We start from the raw sequence: 19,568 nt of genomic DNA on the forward strand, positions 1-19,568 counted from the left end.
CTTTTTCTGGGGTATATCTTTCCCCAGTAGACCTAATAGAAATGCCTCTGGTTTCTTTTGTATAGACACTTTTAGCATTTTTAAAAAGTTCTTCGTGAATTGTACCCCAGTATACCTTAGATTTTTCGCAAGTCCACCAGGCATGGGAAAATGTTCATTCTACTTTCCTGCATTTCTAGCAAAGGTTAGATTTCTGTTTGTAAATTTTGGCAAGCTTAGATGGTGTTAGGTACCACCTGAAAAACATCTTCTTAAAATCCTCTTTTATCACATAACAAGCGGCGAACCTAATGTCTTTACGCCAAAGTCTTTCCCACCTTTTAAAATACTTCACAGTACCCAGTAATATACCGTATTTTTCGCCCTATAGGACACACTTTTTCCCCTCCAAAAATGAAGGGGAAATCTAGGTGCGTCCTATAGGGCGAATGCAGGCTTTTGCTGAAGCTTGGAGAGGGAGAGCAGTCGGTGCGCACCGACCCCTCTCGCTCTCCAGGCTTCAGGAACACATCCGCAGCCTAGGCAGCCCTACGGGAGGTCCTGCAGGGATGTCTAGGCTGCAGATAGCAGCCTGCCACCCGGTGGGCGGGGCGCCCTGAAGCAGAGCACCCTGCGCGCCGGACAGACATCCGCAGCGTGGGGAGCCTTGCAGGAGTTCCCCGCAGGGCTCCCCACGCTGCGCATAGCAGCCTGCCGCCCGGCGGGCGGGGCGCCCTGATGCAGAGCGCCCCTCGCGCCGGGCAGACATCGGCCAGCCCCACAAGCTCAGGGGACAGCAGGGAGGCGCAGCGCCGCCATCCCGCTGTTCCTCGACCTGGTTCGGTTCCCCCGACCTGCTTTTGGGGGGGAAATAAAGGGGGGGGGAAATCCTTTATTTTCCCCCCAAAAAACTAGGTGCGTCCTATGGGACAGAGCGTCCTATGGGACGAAAAATACGGTAGCTGCTTCTGGGGAATCATTGTATGTTGGCAGTGCACATACTATATACCTTTTAAAGCACATTCCAAGCACATTGTTTTCCTCAGAGAATTGTGGGCGCTGAAGTTTAGCCCTCACAGTGTTTCAATTCCCAGCATCCCTTTACAAATGGAAGTACCGATTGGGAGCTGATGGTTCTCTCTGACTAGAACCACAACAAAATGGTTCCCTGGCCTACAGTGAAAGGAGATGTGTTTTGCTTTGCTTTGCTTTGCTTTGCTTCGTTGGGTGAAAAATTGGATAGCCTTACATACCAGAATGTCACAGTGCAGAAACACTATAACTTTAATGTTCAGGGTTATAGTGGACATTTATCTGTATGGACTATAAAAGTCCAGTGACATCTGTCCTCTACTGAGAATAAGCCAACTTTCTTAAGAGTGCACCAACATTTTCTGCAGGTTACGGTTTCGCCCTGACGTGTTTTGGAAGTATAAACAGATGTCGAGGGAGTGGGCCCACCGGCCAGTTTTAGTGATCTCCAAGGCAACAGTATCAGCTGGGGCCCCATTTTGAGGAACCGAAACCCCAAGCCACAATGCACCTGGAGGCATCGCAAGAAGCACCCAACGGGCTGTTTTCCGTCTCGGAAGAGGAGCTGAGGCTGACTGCTTGACAACAAACATTGAACCAGGAGAAGAAACAGAAGCATTAGTGTCTCAGGTGTTCAGAGTATGTCATAAACATAATCTCCCAAGTGTCTTTATTCATAGAAAGATGAAGCTAACAGGGCGAGCCTTTCCATCTCTACTCTGAAGTTAGTCCCCTCGAGTCCAGTGGACAGGCATGGGACTGAAGCCTGAATTACAGCAATGTGAGTGTAACAATTCTTTGCAGCCCAGGAAGACCGGAAGTGGTACCTATCCTGCCTAAAACTCCTAATGGGCTGTCTATTACTAATCTGGCAGCATCATGATAGGTAGAAAAAGAAAAAAACCTGCCCAGGTGACTATCAGGTATACAGTAAATGCATTTTTTTTGTTTTTTTTTTTGTTTGAAGGTTTGTAACATATTGAGCACTAAGATCCCAAAGACATTCATAAAATGATAATAAAAAGCAATATAGTGGTACCTCTGGTTACGTACTTAATTCATTCCGAAGGTCCGTTCTCAACCTGAAACTGTTCTTAACCTGAAGCACCACTTTAGCTAATGGGGCCTCCTGCTGCTGCTGCGCCGCCAGAGCACGATTTCTGTTCTCATCCTGAAGCAAAGTTCTTAACCCGAGGTACTATTTCTGGGTTAGCATAGTATGTAACCTGAAGCGTATGTAACCTGAAGCATATGTAACCCGAGGTACCACTGTATATCCAAACAGAAACCCACCATTTTCCAAATCTGTTTTGTGCCTTGTGGTCTTTGTTGGCAATCAATCCTGGATTTCTCTATTGATGCAAAGAAGGTGGGCCATACAACTATACTGGAAAACAAGACAGAAGGGTACACTATATTTCTGGTTTGCTTTGCAGTGAATTCTGTTCACTTTAGAGCAACTGCCTTCAGTTCAGGAAAATAAAAGGTAAAAAGGTAAAGGAACCCTGGATGGTTAAGGTGACTATGGGGTGTGGCGCTCATCTCGCTTTTCAAACTGACGGAGCCGGCATTTGCCCCACAGACAGCTTTCCGGGTCATGAAAATTAAAGCCCAAAGTAAAAGGCTCACCTTGTCTGGAACAACTGCAAGAGCTCTATATTGGGGAAAGGTTTGAAGGGGCAACGTTTTCCATCATTGCTATTCCACTTCCATAATCCCGTTTCAGCATTTATCAGGAAACACAATTGTAATGGGTATGAGTTACTTGTGCGTAAACTGGTGCCTTTCTCGGTTAATTTGCCTTGTTAAACCTTTCTGACTGCACAGCCCCTTCTCATTGTGGCTGCCTCAGTCACTGGCAGAATCCGTCAGTGGGCGTTTCTTGAACCTCTTCCAACATAAAAGTTGTTTGACACCCAGTCTCCTCCTCCTCTCACTGCGCGGGAGTCTTCTGCGCAGGGAAGGCGTGGGTAGCGGAGGACCTGGGCTCTCCTCACTGATGTCCAGTGAAGAGTCCTGGAGCCCTCTCTCCACTTCCCCCCGTCTGCCCCCCTTCATCCCTGGTGTTGCGCTGATTGGCTTCCCCCTCTACTGAGCTGTTTCTCCCCCTGCTGCTGGGTCCTTCGCCAGCATCATCTGGGAGCCTCCCCTTCGCCTCTCCCTCCGATGTCAGTTCCCTGACAACAATGTATTTCTGGAAGCACCACCAAGAGTGATGGCACTGTCAGTTTCAGTGTATATCAAATGCAGAAAATGACAGATGTTGCCCGCTGTCCATTTTCTTTTTTGAAAAAAGAATTTTGCATTGCTATCAAAAGTTTGCCTTTTGCTCTTTGGGGTTCTGTCTTGTAAAACAATATGTAAAACAGGGGTCAGCAATCTTTTTCAGCCCTGGGCCAGTCCACCGTCCCTCAGACTATGTGTTGGGCCAGACTGTATTTTGAAAAAAAATATGAACAAATTCCTATGCCCCACAAATAACCCAGAGATGCATTTTAAATAAAAGGACACATTCTACTCATGTAAAAACATGCTGATTCCCGGAACATCTGCGGGCCGGATTGAGAAGGCGATTGGGCCTCATCCGGCCCCCCAAGCCTTAGTTTGCCTACCCCTGGTGTAAAAGGACAGTGGCTGGCCTTGTTTGTTCATTGTGCGTTTATTACTATTTGTGTACAACATACTTTGCAGTTCTTCTTGAACTGATCTGTACAATAATCTTGCAAAGCTGCTCATTACTACCACATTGTTATTCCTCATTGATATGCAATTCATGGATGGCATGAACAGACACTTTGTCCCACTGAGGCCAGTGGCGCTAAGTTACTGTGAATGCAAGCACCATAGTTTAAGCCAGGCATGGGGACTCTGTGGCCCTCAATACTGATGGACTACGAATCCCAGGAGCACAGCTAGGGACTAGGGATGATGGAAGGTGTAGTTTAACAACATCTGGAGGGCTAACAGTTCCCCCTAGGCTGCAGCCTAGCAAGATCTGGCACACAATGTTTACTACCCTGTAAGAGAGGGCAACTGTGGTCTTATTGGTACAGTGGTACCTCTGGTTATTTCTTGGGAGGAAAGCAATGACAAACCTAGACAGCATCTTAAAAAGCAAAAACATCACCTTGCCGACAAAGGTCTGTAGAGTTAAAGCTATGGTTTTCCCAGTAGTGATGTATGGAAGTGAGAGCTGGACCATAAAGAAGGCTGATCGCCGAAAAATTGATGCTTTTGAATTCTGGTGCTGGAGGAGACTCTTGAGAGTCCCATGGACTGCAAGAAGATCAAACGCATCCATTCTGAAGGAAATCAGCCCTGAGTGCTCACTGGAAGAACAGGTCGTGAAGCTGAGGCTCCAATACTTTGGCCACCTTGTGAGAAGAGAAGACTCCCTGGAAAAGACCTGATGTTGGGAAAGATGGAGGGCACAAGGAGAAGGGGACGACAGAGGATGAGATGGTTGGACACTGTTCTCGAAGCTACCAGCATGAGTTTGACCAAACTGTGGGAGGCAGTGGAAGACAGGAGTGCCTGGCATGCTCTGGTCTATGGGGTCATGAAGAGTCAGACACGACTAAATGACTAAACAACAACCACCACCTCTGGTTATGTACTTAATTCGTTCCGGAGGTCTGTTCTTAACCTGAAACAGTTCTTAACCTGAAGCACCACTTTAGCTAATGGGGCCTCCCGCGCTGCTGTGCCGCCGCGATTTCTGTTCTCATCCTGAAGCAAAGTTCTTAACCAGAGGTACTATTTCTGGGTTAGCAGAGTCTGTAACCTGAAGCGTATGTAACCTGAAGAATATGTAACCTGAGGTACCACTATATATGAAGCACACTGGAATATCAGGAGTCTATCCATTTAGCTGCCTTCACTGCGGGTTTGACTCAGCACTACAAGAGTATGTTTCTGAGCACAATTCAAAGTGTTGGTGCCGTCCCCCTAAACCAGTGGTCAGCAACCTTTTTCAGCCATGAACCGGTCCATCATCCCTCAGACCCAGTGGCATAGCGTGGGGGGTGCCAGGGGTGCCAGCCGCACCGGGCGCAACTTCTGGGGGGGCGCGCTCGCTGCCTCCGGAGTCGCCGAAGAGCCTCGGGCGCAGGCTGTAGCTGGCAGCGGCTCTCAGCGCTCGCTGCGGTCCCCGCGCGTCAGGGCCACGGAGGGCGCGCCAGGCAGCCCCTCCTCACCGACGGGCAGCGTTCGCCTGCGAGGCTCGGCCAGCGCGCTGGGCTGGCCGCGTGGAGTCGCCGAGGAGCCGCCGCCGCCTGCCATGCCGCCCTGGCTGCTTCAACCGCGTCCGACAGCCGGCTCGAGGCTCCTTCCGGCCGGGTCTCCCGACGGGGCGCTGCGGGCGGAGGCTCCGGCACCAAGCGCCACGCCGCCCAGGCTCGGGTCGCTGTCTGGACGCGCGCTGCCCGCCAAACGCGCCATCAGCGGCGCTTTAGTGCCTGCGCGCCAAGACCGCCCACCCGCCCCGACGGGGCCCCCCACCCGCGCCGGAGGCCGGCCGACGCACTGGCCCCAGAGCCGCCCCCTCCCCGCGCCAGAAAGAAGCCCCCTCCCTGCGCCAGAAAGAAGCCGCGTCGGGACTAGCCGGGCCGGGGAGGGAGACCGAGAAGGCTGCGCCGCGACGCCCAAAGACGCGCGTCTTGGCGTATTAATGACCATGGTTAGGTGTTAGGGGGCGCAAATTACTTGCCTTGCCCCGGGTTAGGGGGCGCAAATTACTTGCCTTGCCCCGGGTGCTGATAACCCACGCTACGCCGCTGCTCAGACCATGTGGTGGGCTGGACTATATTTTTTTGGGGGGGGTGAACGAATTCCTATGCCCCACAAATAACCCAGAGATGCATTTAAAATAAAAGCACGCATTCTACTCATGTAAAAACACGCTGATTCCCAGACCATCTGCAGGCCAGATTGAGAAGGCGATTGGGCCACAGCTGGCCCCCGCGCCTTAGGTTGCCTACCCCTGCCCTAAATGGCCTCACCCTGTGTACCTGAAGGAGCATATCCACCCCCCATCATTCAGCACTGAGGGCCTTCTGGAGGTTTCCTCACTGCGAGATGTGAAGCTGCAGGGCCTTCTTGGTAGTGGCGCCCGCCCTGTGGAATGCCCTCCCATCAGATGTCAAACAGATGAACAACTATATGACTTTTTGCAGACATCTGAAGGTAGCCGTGTTTCAGGAAGCTTCCGATATTTGATGTTTTATTATGTTTTTATGTGTGTTGTAAGCCACCGAGTGGCTGGAGCAACCCAGCCAGATGGGCTGGGTATTGTTGTTGTTGTTGTTGTTGATAGGGTTCAGCTTTTAGGAAAGTAATGATAAAAGGTGCATCTTCCAACTTGCTATATGGCAGTATTCCTTTATGCTCTTTTATCTTCGGCTTATTTCATTCATTTTTTAAAAAAAGCGCATTTTCACACAGAAAGTTAACTTTATGGTTCTTGTACTCTTCAGTTATGTTAAAACATCTTTCTTGAAGCATTGTTTTTCTATAAAGAAGGTACAATATGTTCAAAAATGGAAATGAAGCCACACACCGTGTACTGAGGAAGTGAGGAGTTTTTGTGCAGGAGGCCCATTGTATTCAAGCAGTGTGGTAACCAACGCTTAGCCAGCTCACAGAACTGAGAGCACAAACAACAGAATTAACCACCCACAAACAACAGAATTAAAAATAGTTTTATCACCCTGCAAGGTAAAGAGAGTTTGCTAGCGGCAGTAGCCTTGTCAGACGTTGAAAAGATAAAGCGAAACTCCACTCTTTGCTCAGAGAACGTATTTCACAAGTTTGCGGAACATAGGGTTCTTTGAAGTAAACAGTCATCTTGGTTACAACCACATACACACAATTACCTTTCAACATAAATTCAAATGAAAAACTGTGTTGTTTTTCAAAAGCATTATTACTCTGCATTCGTGGGAATTCAGATTAGCAAGTTTTGGGAGGAGCAGGACCAGCGGCGAGTTTTCATTTCGAACGGCATCACTCTGGAAGAGCACCCTCCTTTTCCTTAAAAACGAGAATCTGGAGAAAGAAATGATCTGCCCAGTCACTAAGCTGTTGCAGGATTTTGGACTGGGTTAGCTTGGAGCCCCCTCTTGTGGTCTTTGAGATTATCAAAGGGTCAGGAGCCAGGCTGAGATAACCCAGGGGGAAAGGTAAAGGGGACCCCTGACCATTAGGTCCAGTCGTGACTGACTCTGGGGTTGCGGCGCTTATCTCGCTTTATTGGCTGAGGGAGCCGGCGTACAGCTTCTGGGTCATGTGGCCAGCATGACTAAGCCGCTTCTGGCAAACCAGAGCAGAGCACGGAAATGCCGTTTACCTTCATCAGTTGTACATGTTTGTATGTAGTATATCAAGATAATGGAACTTACCGTATTTTTCGCTCTATAGGATGCACTTTCCCCCCTCAAAAATTAAGGGGAAATGTGTGTGCGTCCTATGGAGCGAATGCAAGCTCCATGGCTTCGGCGATAGCAACGCGAAGCCTCCGAAGCACAGAGGGAGTGCTCCCTCCACGCTCCAGAGGCTTCGCATTGCTTTTGCTAAAGCCTGGAGAGCGAGAGGGGTTGATGCGCACTGACCCCTCTCACTCTCCAGGCTTCAGGGATAGCCTTCTGAAGCCTTTGGAGCGCAGCGGGAACTCGCGCTGCGCTCCGAAGGCTTCGGGTTCCTTTTGCTGAAGCTGGGAGAGCAAGACTCTCCTGGCTTCAGCAGAGAGGGAGAGCTATGTGGCGCCCCTTCAGCCAAGCGGGAGGAGAAATGGAAGGGGCTCCGTTTCTCCTGCCGCTTCACTGAAGGGGCGCTGAGCAGAGAGGGGGAGAAATTTTTTCCCTTGTTCTCCCCCTCTAAAACAAGGTGCGTCCTATGGTCCGGTGCGTCCTATAGGGCGAAAAATAAGTTTTGTCATGGTGGTTTCTGCAGAAACAACTGATGAAGCCCAGGAGTGCGAAACAAGGCATTATTCTGGAAATCCTTGTCAAGATTCTGTGGAACTGCAGCAAGCTCCCATTTGGATTTTATGAACATACAAAGACATACGTGGAACAGAAACGAGCAAATATTTGGACTCTCTGAATGAACTGATCTGCTGGGACTTCCATTTACTTTGTTGTACTTTATGTGTTGATTGCGAGCAAGAGAAATATTTGATACTGTGATAAATACAGAAGAGCATTGTTTATGTGAATGCACAGCCGGTTACGTTTTGTGGGTTTGTTGAATGTATTTTACGTAACGCTAGGTTTGATGTTGTTTGCCTGAAGCAACCGGGCACAGGATTGGATCCTGTTAAGCGTCAGGATCCAATCTTGCATGATGCCGGTTCACCACTACTGACTGTGTTTCTAAAACAGGATTTTGAAAAACCCATAGCCCTGTCCACGAATTGTTTCAGGCACCAATTTGGGGCAGATGAGGCACAGGGCACTTTGACCCAATCCGGGGACCAAAGGACAGATCAGGAAGGCATTTAAGAACAAACACGAACACACAAATGGCTGGCATTACAGCTCTTTAATTTCAGTGCCTAAAACAAAAACGACGAGTCGTACATTTCTGACACGGTTATCATGCAAAGCACTTAAGAGATGAGCGACAACAGGTTTTTTGTTTTTAAAAAAGTGCCTTGCTACATTAATACAATCCTTCCAGTAAGGCTTGTTCTTTGGACGTGTTTCGAAGCAGCATTCTGTGAAAATGTCGTCATGCAAAGGGAGGCCCAGGAACTCTTTGAAACTCCAACTGGGCCCAAAATTGTTAAACTGGGCATTAACCCAGTGCACCTTCACCTGTACGGATGGCTAGGCAGCCTCAAATTTCAGCCATCCATTATTGGGGAAGTTGGGGGGGGGGGGCTGAAACATTTCCAAATTATATTATTTTATTATTTCATATATTATTTTAAAAGTATGAATTCTTTGCGTGGAATGGGCGTCGTGGCTGATCCCATGCTGTACAAATTCCATGGAGGCCAACAGCACAAATTATCAGCAAAATATCTATACTGAGACTAAACATTCCCTGTTAAAAACAGTTATGGTAAAAATCATTGAAAGGCATAAATTATAGAACCGAAAAAGATTCTTATAAGGCATCTGTGAATACCAACTGGGCACAAACCCTTCTGCGTCAATGCATATTTTTTTTGGGGGGGGGGGTGTTTATGCAAATACCACCAAATGCAACTTCTATTTTCTCCCCCCGCTAGACACACTCCGAGCCACCAGATGGTTCAAGTACTGTATAAAATATCCTTTTTGGTACAATGTTTTGTATAAAAACCAAAGTGGAAAAAAAGGTTTAAGATGCTCAAAATGATTGATTTTTTTAAAAAACGATTTACATGAAAAATAGTAAAAAATATAATTTAAAACAACATTCATTTCCAGTATTAGTGAGATCTGCTGGACCTTCGGTTACATTCACCAAGATCGGGACAAACAGGCTTTAAGGCAAGATGTCAAATTGGCAGCAAAGTGATAAACTGTATGCAGTGGGCTGAAGGCAGAGTAGATTTGGGGGCTGGGTGGCAGTCAGTGGACTGGCTTCTCCCGGACGCTGACAGAACCATCTTCCATGCCAAAGTAAACCCGTTCCGCCATATCGATAAACAGGCCTGTTTCCACCACCCCTAGAAAAGCAAAGCAAAATCATATCTGAATGCAACTGAAGTATTAATAACCCTGAAAATACTGGACTTGTAAGATACAAGTCATAGGTTTGTAATTTCATCCCACTGGGGGAAGAATGAATTTCTGAACTGTGCTATCTTTGGGCCTGTTTATATTTAAATTTTTAAAAAATAAAATTAGAGAGAGACCAGAAATGCACGTTTTGCTAAATGCTAGATCATACTGATCATACTGGATCATAAAGGATCATACTGATCCTTTATATTGGTGGTTCTCAAAGGGTGTGGGAGGAGAGGGTGGCAAGCGTGGCAGGAAGATTCAAGAACAACCAAAGGAACATTTAACCAGTTCAACAAATTCAATAAGTTTGATTTGCCAATTTATTATTGTGGGTGTTTTGTTGAAGTGGCCAAAATGACGGCAGCTATCAGAGGTCAAACAAATCAAAATTTGATAAAAGAATGGAGCTGCGTGAATGAATATACGAAAAAACACTGCTCCGGTACAGAAATACTGATATGTAAAGAATGAAGTTGGTAAGGGGAAAAAGTTACAAATGCTAGTAAAATCAGAATATTTGTCAAATACAATAATGAGGCATCAGATCAAGGCCTACATTTTAAAATGAGCTTACAAAATATATTTGTAAATGTTTTATGCCAGGCATAAAGCAGCTGGCTGGGTGCTTTGGCAGATGTTTATCTTCCTAAACAGGGCCCCTCTGATCTATAAGCAGTGCCTCAGGGTTGTAAAAGGAAATTACAGGCTGGGAGCAAAAGGTCACACTGACCATACAAATTACAGAATACAATCAAGCTGCAAAGACACAATTAAGAGTTGGTAAATAGTAAGTTTTATTGTTTAACAGAAGACTCGAGCCATATTTTCATAAGGTTAAAGGGCAAGAGCTAAATAGAAACAGCAGATGGCTTGAAAGGGGGGTGTAGATCTAAGGGGTTGCTTTCGAAGCTGTTTTATTAAGTTCCTTTTTTACTTTGAAAAGGCCTTTCCTTCTAAAAATCTATCTATGTTATGTATGAAATATATTGGCTTAAATGTAATTATGCAAAGGATCTAGAAAGTAAGAAATGTTAGATTCTTATGTTAGATTCTTATTTCATTGATGGTGTGTGAGAAGGTGAACCCAAGATCTCTGTTTAAGATAAAATTTAATTAGCCATCTGTTTTGGAGTGAATAGGGCAATAGGGCAAAAGGTGATCTGGTAATTAAGGTGCCTGGTCGAGGCAAATGTAAGATATATGGCTACTTGTCTGCCATTTATGGATAGAAGGAAATATAGCTCTTTGTCTCCCATAAAAGGTAATAGGAAATGGGTGTATCTTTTATGATTGGTTCTAGCAAGAGGCAGCCAAAGGAGGAGCAAGGGGGCTGGGCTGAGGAAATATAAGTGCTGGCCATCAGGGCTGGAGGGGGCAGAGCTTTGGTATCCATATACCACTGTGTCTCTCATTTATTTGTCTGACAAATAAATTATTATTTTAATTTCTCTATTGCTGCGTTGAATATTTCATTCCAGCTAAGCGTTAACCACAAGCAGGGTGCTACAATATAACAACACAACTGTAAAGATAAGTTATAGAATCAAGGTCAAGCAACGATGGAAACAAGTCAGATTTTAACTCACATTTCGAGTTATGTCGAACCAATGGGGGTGGAGTTTGTGTGAGTTGGTGGGATGCTTTGTGTTACTAACATGTACATATGTGTAAACGTTTGTTTCTGTTATTTTGCAGAGATAAAAACTTCAATAAAAATTAATAATAAAAAACAGGAACATTTAAAACATTTCAGTGCAGTATATTGTAGCACAGCGTCGAAATATTTTTTATTATTTGCAGAATATAGATGGATATCTTTTCAAAATGAGGGAATGAGCATCAGGCGATACTGCGAGCTCACAACTTTTGTTCAGTTTGCATACACACTTAAGGTGCATATACATACTTAGATATATGTAAGAGGCTCATTCATAATTATATTTTGGGAATGATTTATGTTTTACACTTTCTGGATGACTCGTCTTCTTATTATAAAGCAGTCACATTCTATGTTATGAAGCAAGCACTGCTAGGAGCTGCTTCTTTCTGTTTTCCAATGTATTTCCTATCAATAATAATAATAATAAATGGTGTGGCACAAGCAAATTTTTTTCCTGGAAGTGTGGTCCAGAGAAATAAGTTTGAGAACCACTGCTTTATATAATGGTAGAAAAATGTTATCCACATGTGCCATTGTCCTACACCTCAAGATGGTTTTTCTGTTATTGTGTTTACAAAATATTCGTTTTGAAACTCTTAATAAAGTTACAAAAAGTAAAATAAAATAAATGATGCTACAATATATCTTAACACAGGAGATCTGAGATAACCACATATAGAGCAATCTACACCAATGGCGCCACCTGCTGTCTAACAGTTGAAAACACAGCATTAACGCCTCCACTAGGCTTTCAGTAAAAGAAATATTTCTAAGAATTCATATTTATCACTGTACTAAGACGATGTACAGTCAGGGGCAAAAATAAGTTCCAAAGCACTTAATTCTGTTCTAGTGTTATTCAGGCATTAGGCATATATTTTCCTTCATTTATAAAGAAGAGGACTGGACCCACTAATTAATAACTTTTTAGAATTTTAAATTCCACAGTTGTACAGCTGTTAATACGCCAGCTACAAGGGATTCTTTTTAAAACCCTCATGAAATATGCTTCTGTCGCAAGACTACCTACCTGGTATCATCTTGATTGCCACATTCGCTTCACACCAGTTATGGACTTTATCAAATTTCCAGTCCAACAAGAAGTTCCCATTGTCAGTCACGACAGGGCCCTAGCAGCGAAGAGAATAGGTAGAGACTCGTTTTTTAAGAAACAAAAATCAAAACGGGCGAAACAGAAACAAAACAAACCCCAATTTTCAAGTGAAAACTTAAGCACCCTAAAACTGAGTCATCATGAACCTGAACAGGAGAGTTCTGGGATATTATATACAATGAATTAAAAAAGATACTCAAATTCCCACATACAAAAAGACCGGAGGCCTTCCTATTAGAATGTATAGTATTTAAGGAGTATTAAAAAAAATTGCTGTGACGACAAAAATCTCCTGGCAGACCTCGGATGATTCTTGTAATATATAGGTGATAAATAACAGAACATCGTGAAAATATTTATAATGGGTGGAGGAAGGGTGTCAGCACCCAGCCTAGACGGCTCTGGTTGCCCTAACAGATGATCTCCATAGACAACTGGATCGAGGCGGGTCAGGACTGCTGATCCTTTTAGATTTGTCAGCAGCCTTTGACATGGTCGATCATGATCTTCTGGACCACTAAAAAAGGGTGCCATAAGTTTCCTTCCACGACTGTTATGACTGTTTCGAGTGCCATACCTTTCAGGAGAGCATTTGCAAGCTTTTGGCACCATTTTTGAGTGAGTTGCCAAAACTCAGATTTTTGCTGAAATTGTGACCCCGGGGCTTAGGGATTTTTTCAAAAAAATATTTTCAGCCGGTTAAGTTTTTGAGGGCTGATTTCTTGTCCTGTGATAAAAAGCCTTCTGTTTCGAGTGCCAAACCTTTCAGGGGAGCATTTTCAAGCTTTTGGCACCATTTTTGAGTGAATTGCCAAAACTCAGATTTTTGCTGAAATTGTGACCCCGGGGCTTAGGGATTTTTTCAAAAAAGTATTTTCTGCCGGTTAAGTTTTTGAGGGCTGATTTCTTGTCCTGTGATAAAAAGCCTTCTGTTTCGAGTGCCAAACCTTTCAGGGGAGCATTTTCAAGCTTTTGGCACCGTTTTTGAGTGAATTGCCAAAAGTCAGATTTTTGCTGAAATTGTGACCCCGGGGCTTAGGGATTTTTTCAAAAAAATATTTTCTGCCGGTTAAGTTTTTGAGGGCTGATTTATTGTCCTGTGATAAAAAGCCTTCTGTTTGGAGTGCCAAACCTTTCAGGGGAGCATTTGCAACCGGTTGGCACCATTTTTGAGTGAATTGCCAAAAGTCAGATTTTTCTTGAAATTGTGACCTCGGGGCTTAGTGATTTTTTCAGAAAAATATTTTCTGCCGGTAGAGTTTTTGAGGGCTAATTTCTTGTCCTGTGACAAAAAGCCTTCTGTTTCGAGTGCCAAACCCTTCAGGAGAGCATTTTCAAGTTTTGTCACCATTTTTGAGCAAATTGCCAAAAGTCAGATTTTTGCTGAAATTGTGACCCCGGGGGTTAGGGATTTTTTCAAAAAAATATTTTCTGCCGGTGAAGTTTTTGAGGGCTGATTTATTGTCCTGTGATAAAAAGCCTTCTGTTTGGAGTGCCAAACCTTTCAGGGGAGCATTTGCAACCGGTTGGCACCATTTTTGAGTGAATTGCCAAAAGTCAGATTTTTCTTGAAATTGTGACCTCGGGGCTTAGTGATTTTTTCAGAAAAATATTTTCTGCCGGTTAAGTTTTTGAGGGCTGATTTCTTGTCCTGTGACAAAAAGCCTTCTGTTTCGAGTGCCAAACCCTTCAGGAGAGCATTTTCAAGCTTTTGGCACCATTTTTGAGTGAATTGCCAAAAGTCAGATTTTTGCTGAAATGGTGACCCCGGGGCTTAGGGATTTATTCTGCCGGTTAAGTTATTGAGGGCAGATTTCTTGTCCTGTGATAAAAAGCCTTCTGTTTCGAGTGCCAAACCTTTCAGGGGAGCATTTTAAAGCTTTTGGCACCATTTTTGAGTGAATTGCCAAAAGTCAGATTTTTGCTGAAATTGTGACCCTGGGGCTTAGGGATGTTTTCAAAAAAATATTTTCTGCCGGTTAAGTTTTTGAGGGCTGATTTATTGTCCTGTGATAAAAAGCCTTCCGTTTCTAGTGCCAAACCTTTCAGGGGAGCATTTTCAAGCTTTTGGCACCGTTTTTGAGTGAATTGCCAAAAGTCAGATTTTTGCTGAAATTGTGACCCCGGGGCTTAGGGATTTTTTCAAAAAAATATTTTCTGCCGGTTAAGTTTTTGAGGGCTGATTTATTGTCCTGTGATAAAAAGCCTTCTGTTTGGAGTGCCAAACCTTTCAGGGGAGCATTTGCAACCGGTTGGCACCATTTTTGAGTGAATTGCCAAAAGTCAGATTTTTCTTGAAATTGTGACCTCGGGGCTTAGTGATTTTTTCAGAAAAATATTTTCTGCCGGTTAAGTTTTTGAGGGCTGATTTCTTGTCCTGTGACAAAAAGCCTTCTGTTTCGAGTGCCAAACCCTTCAGGAGAGCATTTTCAAGCTTTTGGCACCATTTTTGAGTGAATTGCCAAAAGTCAGATTTTTGCTGAAATTGTGACCCCGGGGCTTAGGGATTTTTTCAAAAAAATATTTTCTGCCGGTTAAGTTTTTGAGGGCTGATTTATTGTCCTGTGATAAAAAGCCTTCCGTTTCGAGTGCCAAACCTTTCAGGGGAGCATTTTCAAGCTTTTGGTACCATTTTTGGGTGAATTGCGAAAAGTCAGATTTTTGCTGAAATTGTGACCCCGGGGCTTAGGGATTTTTTTCAAAAAAATATTTTCTGCCGGTTAAGTTTTTTAGGGCTAATTTCTTGTCCTGTGACAAAAAGCCTTCTGTTTCGAGTGCCAAACCCTTCAGGAGAGCATTTTCAAGTTTTGTCACCATTTTTGACCAAATTGCCAAAAGTCAGATTTTTGCTGAAATTGTGACCCCGGGGGTTAGGGATTTTTTTCAAAAAAATATTTTCTGCCGGTGAAGTTTTTGAGGGCTGATTTATTGTCCTGTGATAAAAAGCCTTCTGTTTGGAGTGCCAAACCTTTCAGGGGAGCATTTGCAACCGGTTGGCACCATTTTTGAGTGAATTGCCAAAAGTCAGATTTTTCTTGAAATTGTGACCTCGGGGCTTAGTGATTTTTTCAGAAAAATATTTTCTGCCGGTTAAGTTTTTGAGGGCTGATTTCTTGTCCTGTGACAAAAAGCCTTCTGTTTCGAGTGCCAAACCCTTCAGGAGAGCATTTTCAAGCTTTTGGCACCATTTTTGAGTGAATTGCCAAAAGTCAGATTTTTGCTGAAATGGTGACCCCGGGGCTTAGGGATTTATTCTGCCGGTTAAGTTATTGAGGGCAGATTTCTTGTCCTGTGATAAAAAGCCTTCTGTTTCGAGTGCCAAACCTTTCAGGGGAGCATTTTAAAGCTTTTGGCACCATTTTTGAGTGAATTGCCAAAAGTCAGATTTTTGCTGAAATTGTGACCCTGGGGCTTAGGGATGTTTTCAAAAAAATATTTTCTGCCGGTTAAGTTTTTGAGGGCTGATTTATTGTCCTGTGATAAAAAGCCTTCCGTTTCTAGTGCCAAACCTTTCAGGGGAGCATTTTCAAGCTTTTGGCACCGTTTTTGAGTGAATTGCCAAAAGTCAGATTTTTGCTGAAATTGTGACCCCGGGGCTTAGGGATTTTTTCAAAAAAATATTTTCTGCCGGTTAAGTTTTTGAGGGCTGATTTATTGTCCTGTGATAAAAAGCCTTCTGTTTGGAGTGCCAAACCTTTCAGGGGAGCATTTGCAACCGGTTGGCACCATTTTTGAGTGAATTGCCAAAAGTCAGATTTTTCTTGAAATTGTGACCTCGGGGCTTAGTGATTTTTTCAAAAAAATATTTTCTGCCGGTTAAGTTTTTGAGGGCTGATTTATTGTCCTGTAATAAAAAGTCTTCTGTTTGGAGTGCCAAACCTTTCAGGGGAGCATTTGCAACCGGTTGGCACCATTTTTGAGTGAATTGCCAAAAGTCAGATCTTTCTTGAAATTGTGACCTCGCGGATTAGTGATTTTTTCAGAAAAATATTTTCTGCCGGTTAAGTTTTTGAGGGATAATTTCTTGTCCTGTGACAAAAAGCCTTCTGTTTCGAGTGCCAAACCCTTCAGGAGAGCATTTTCAAGTTTTGGCACCATTTTTGAGTGAATTGCCAAAAGTCAGATTTTTGCTGAAATTGTGACCCCGGGGCTTAGGGATTTTTTCAAAAAAATATTTTCTGCCGGTTAAGTTTTTGAGGGCTGATTTCTTTTCCTGTGATAAAAAGCCTTCTGTTTCCATCGCCAAAGCTTTCAGGGGAGCATTTGCAACCGGTTGGCACCATTTTTGAGTGAATTGCCAAAAGTCAGATTTTTGCTGAAATTGTGACCCCGGGGCTTAGGGATTCTTTCAAAAAAATATTTTCTGCCGGTTAAGTTTTTGAGGGCTGATTTCTTGTCCTGTGATAAAAACCCTTCTCTTTCCATCGCCAAAGCTTTCAGGGGTGCATTTGCAACCGGTTGCCACCATTTTTGAGTGAATTGCCAAAAGTCAGATTTTTGCTGAAATTGTGACCCCAGGGCTTAGGGATTTTTTCAAAAAAATATTTTCTGCCGGTTAAGTTTTTGAGGGCTGATTTATTGTCCTGTGATAAAAAGCCTTCTGTTTCGAGTGCCAAACCTTTCAGGGGAGCATTTGCAACCGGTTGGAACCATTTTTGAGTGAATTGCCAAAAGTCAGATTTTTCTTGAAATTGTGACCTCGGGGCTTAGTGATTTTTTCAGAAAAATATTTTCTGCCGGTTAAGTTTTTGAGGGCTAATTTCTTGTCCTGTGACAAAAAGCCTTCTGTTTCGAGTGCCAAACCCTTCAGGAGAGCATTTTCAAGCTTTTGGCACCATTTTTGAGTGAATTGCCAAAAGTCAGATTTTTGCTGAAATTGTGACCCCGGGGCTTAGGGATTTTTTCAAAAAAATATTTTCTGCCGGTTAAGTTTTTGAGGGCTGATTTATTGTCCTGTGATAAAAAGCCTTCCGTTTCGAGTGCCAAACCTTTCAGGGGAACATTTTCAAGCTTTTGGCACCATTTTTGAGTGAATTGCCAAAAGTCAGATTTTTGCTGAAATTGTGACCCCGGGGCTTAGGGATTTTTTCAAAAAAATATTTTCTGCCGGTTAAGTTTATGAGGGCTCATTTCTTGTCCTGTGAGAAAAAGGCTTCTGTTTCCATTGACAAAGATTTCAGGGGAGCATTTGCAACCGGTTGGCACCATTTTTGAGTGAATTGCGCAAAGTCAGATTTTTGCTGAAATTGTGACCCCGGGTCTTAGGGATTTTTTCAAAAAAATATTTTCTGCCGGTTAAGTTTTTGAGGGCTGATTTATTGTCCTGTGATAAAAAGCCTTCTGTTTCGAGTGCCAAACCTTTCAGGGGAGCATTTTCAAGCTTTTGGCAGCATTTTTGAGTGAATTGCCAAAAGTCAGATTTTTGCTGAAATTGTGACCCCAGGGCTTAGGGATTTTTTCAAAAAAATATTTTCTGCCAGTTAAGTTTTTGAGGGCTGATTTCTTCTCCTGTGATAAAAAGCCTTCTGTTTCCATCGCCAAAGCTTTCAGGCAGCATTTGCAACCGGTTGGCACCATTTTTGAGTGAATTGCCAAAAGTCAGATTTTTGCTGAAATTGTGACCCCGGGGCTTAGGGATTTTTCAAAAAAATATTTTCTGCCGGTTAAGTTTTTGAGGGCTGATTTCTTGTCCTGTGATAAAAACCCTTCTGTTTCCATCGCCAAAGCTTTCAGGGGTGCATTTGCAACCGGTTGGCACCATTTTTGAGTGAATTGCCTAAAGTCAGATTTTTGCTGAAATTGTGACCCTGGGGCTTAGGAATTTTTTCAAAAAAATATTTTCTGCCGGTTAAGTTTTTGAGGGCTGATTTATTGTCCTGTGATAAAAAGGCTTCTGTTTCCATCGCCAAAACTTTCAGGGGAGCATTTGCAACCGGTTGGCACCATTTTTGAGTGAATTGCGAAAAGTCAGATTTTTTGCTGAAATTAGGGATTTTTTCAAAAAAATATTTTCTGCCGGTTAAGTTTTTGAGGGCTGATTTATTGTCCTGTGATAAAAAGCCTTCTGTTTCGAGTGCCAAACCTTTCAGGGGAGCATTTTCAAGCTTTTGGCACCGTTTTTGAGTGAATTGCCAAAAGTCAGATTTTTCCTGAAATTGTGACCCCGGGGCTTAGGTATTTTTTCAGAAAAATATTTTCAGCCAGTTAAGTTTTTGAGGGCTGATTTCTTGTCCTGTGATAAAAAGCCTCCTGTTTCCATCCCCAAAGCTTTCAGGGCAGCATTTACAACCGGTTGGCACCATTTTTGAGTGAATTGCCAAAAGTCAGATTTTTGCTGAAATTGTGACCCCGGGGCTTAGGGATTTTTTCAAAAAAATATTTTCTGCCGGTTAAGTTTTTGAGGGCTGATTTCTTGTCCTGTGATAAAAAGCCTTCTGTTTCCATCGCCAAAGATTTCAGGGGGGCATTTGCAACCGGTTGGCACCATTTTTGAGTGAATTGCCAAAAGTCAGATTTTTGCTGAAATTGTGACCCCGGGGCTTAGGGATTTTTTCAAAAAAATATTTTCTGCCGGTTAAGTTTTTGAGGGCTGATTTATTCTCCTGTGATAAAAAGCCTTCTGTTTCGAGTGCCAAACCTTTCAGGGGAGCATTTTCAAGCTTTTGGCAGCATTTTTGAGTGAATTGCGAAAAGTCAGATTTTTGCTGAAATTGTAACCCCAGGGCTTAGGGAATTTTTCAAAAAAATATTTTCTGCCGGTAAAGTTTTTGAGGGCTGATTTCTTGTCCTGTGATAAAAAGCCTTCTGTTTCCATCGCCAAAGCTTTCAGGCAGCATTTGCAACCGGTTGGCACCATTTTTGAGTGAATTGCCAAAAGTCAGATTTTTGCTGAAATTGTGACCCCGGGGCTTAGGGATTTTTCAAAAAAATATTTTCTGCCGGTTAAGTTTTTGAGGGCTGATTTCTTGTCCTGTGATAAAAACCCTTCTGTTTCCATCGCCAAAGCTTTCAGGGGTGCATTTGCAACCGGTTGGCACCATTTTTGAGTGAATTGCCAAAAGTCAGA

The 19,568-nt window shown here is 43.6% G+C and overlaps 1 long non-coding RNA gene across 1 annotated transcript; it reads right to left on the reverse strand.

Moving 5' to 3' along the window:
* Nucleotides 1–8,535: 8,535 nt before the first annotated feature.
* LOC308571379 lies at nt 8,536–12,651 on the reverse strand. The gene is made up of 2 exons (XR_014001351.1): nt 12,419–12,651; nt 8,536–9,667 (listed from the first exon to the last, which is right to left on the reverse strand). It is a non-coding gene; the product is annotated as an uncharacterized lncRNA (long non-coding RNA).
* Nucleotides 12,652–19,568: the final 6,917 nt, after the last annotated feature.

Source organism: Podarcis bocagei (assembly GCF_964188305.1).
Source record: "Podarcis bocagei genome assembly, chromosome: 13".
NCBI lineage: Eukaryota > Metazoa > Chordata > Lepidosauria > Squamata > Lacertidae > Podarcis > Podarcis bocagei.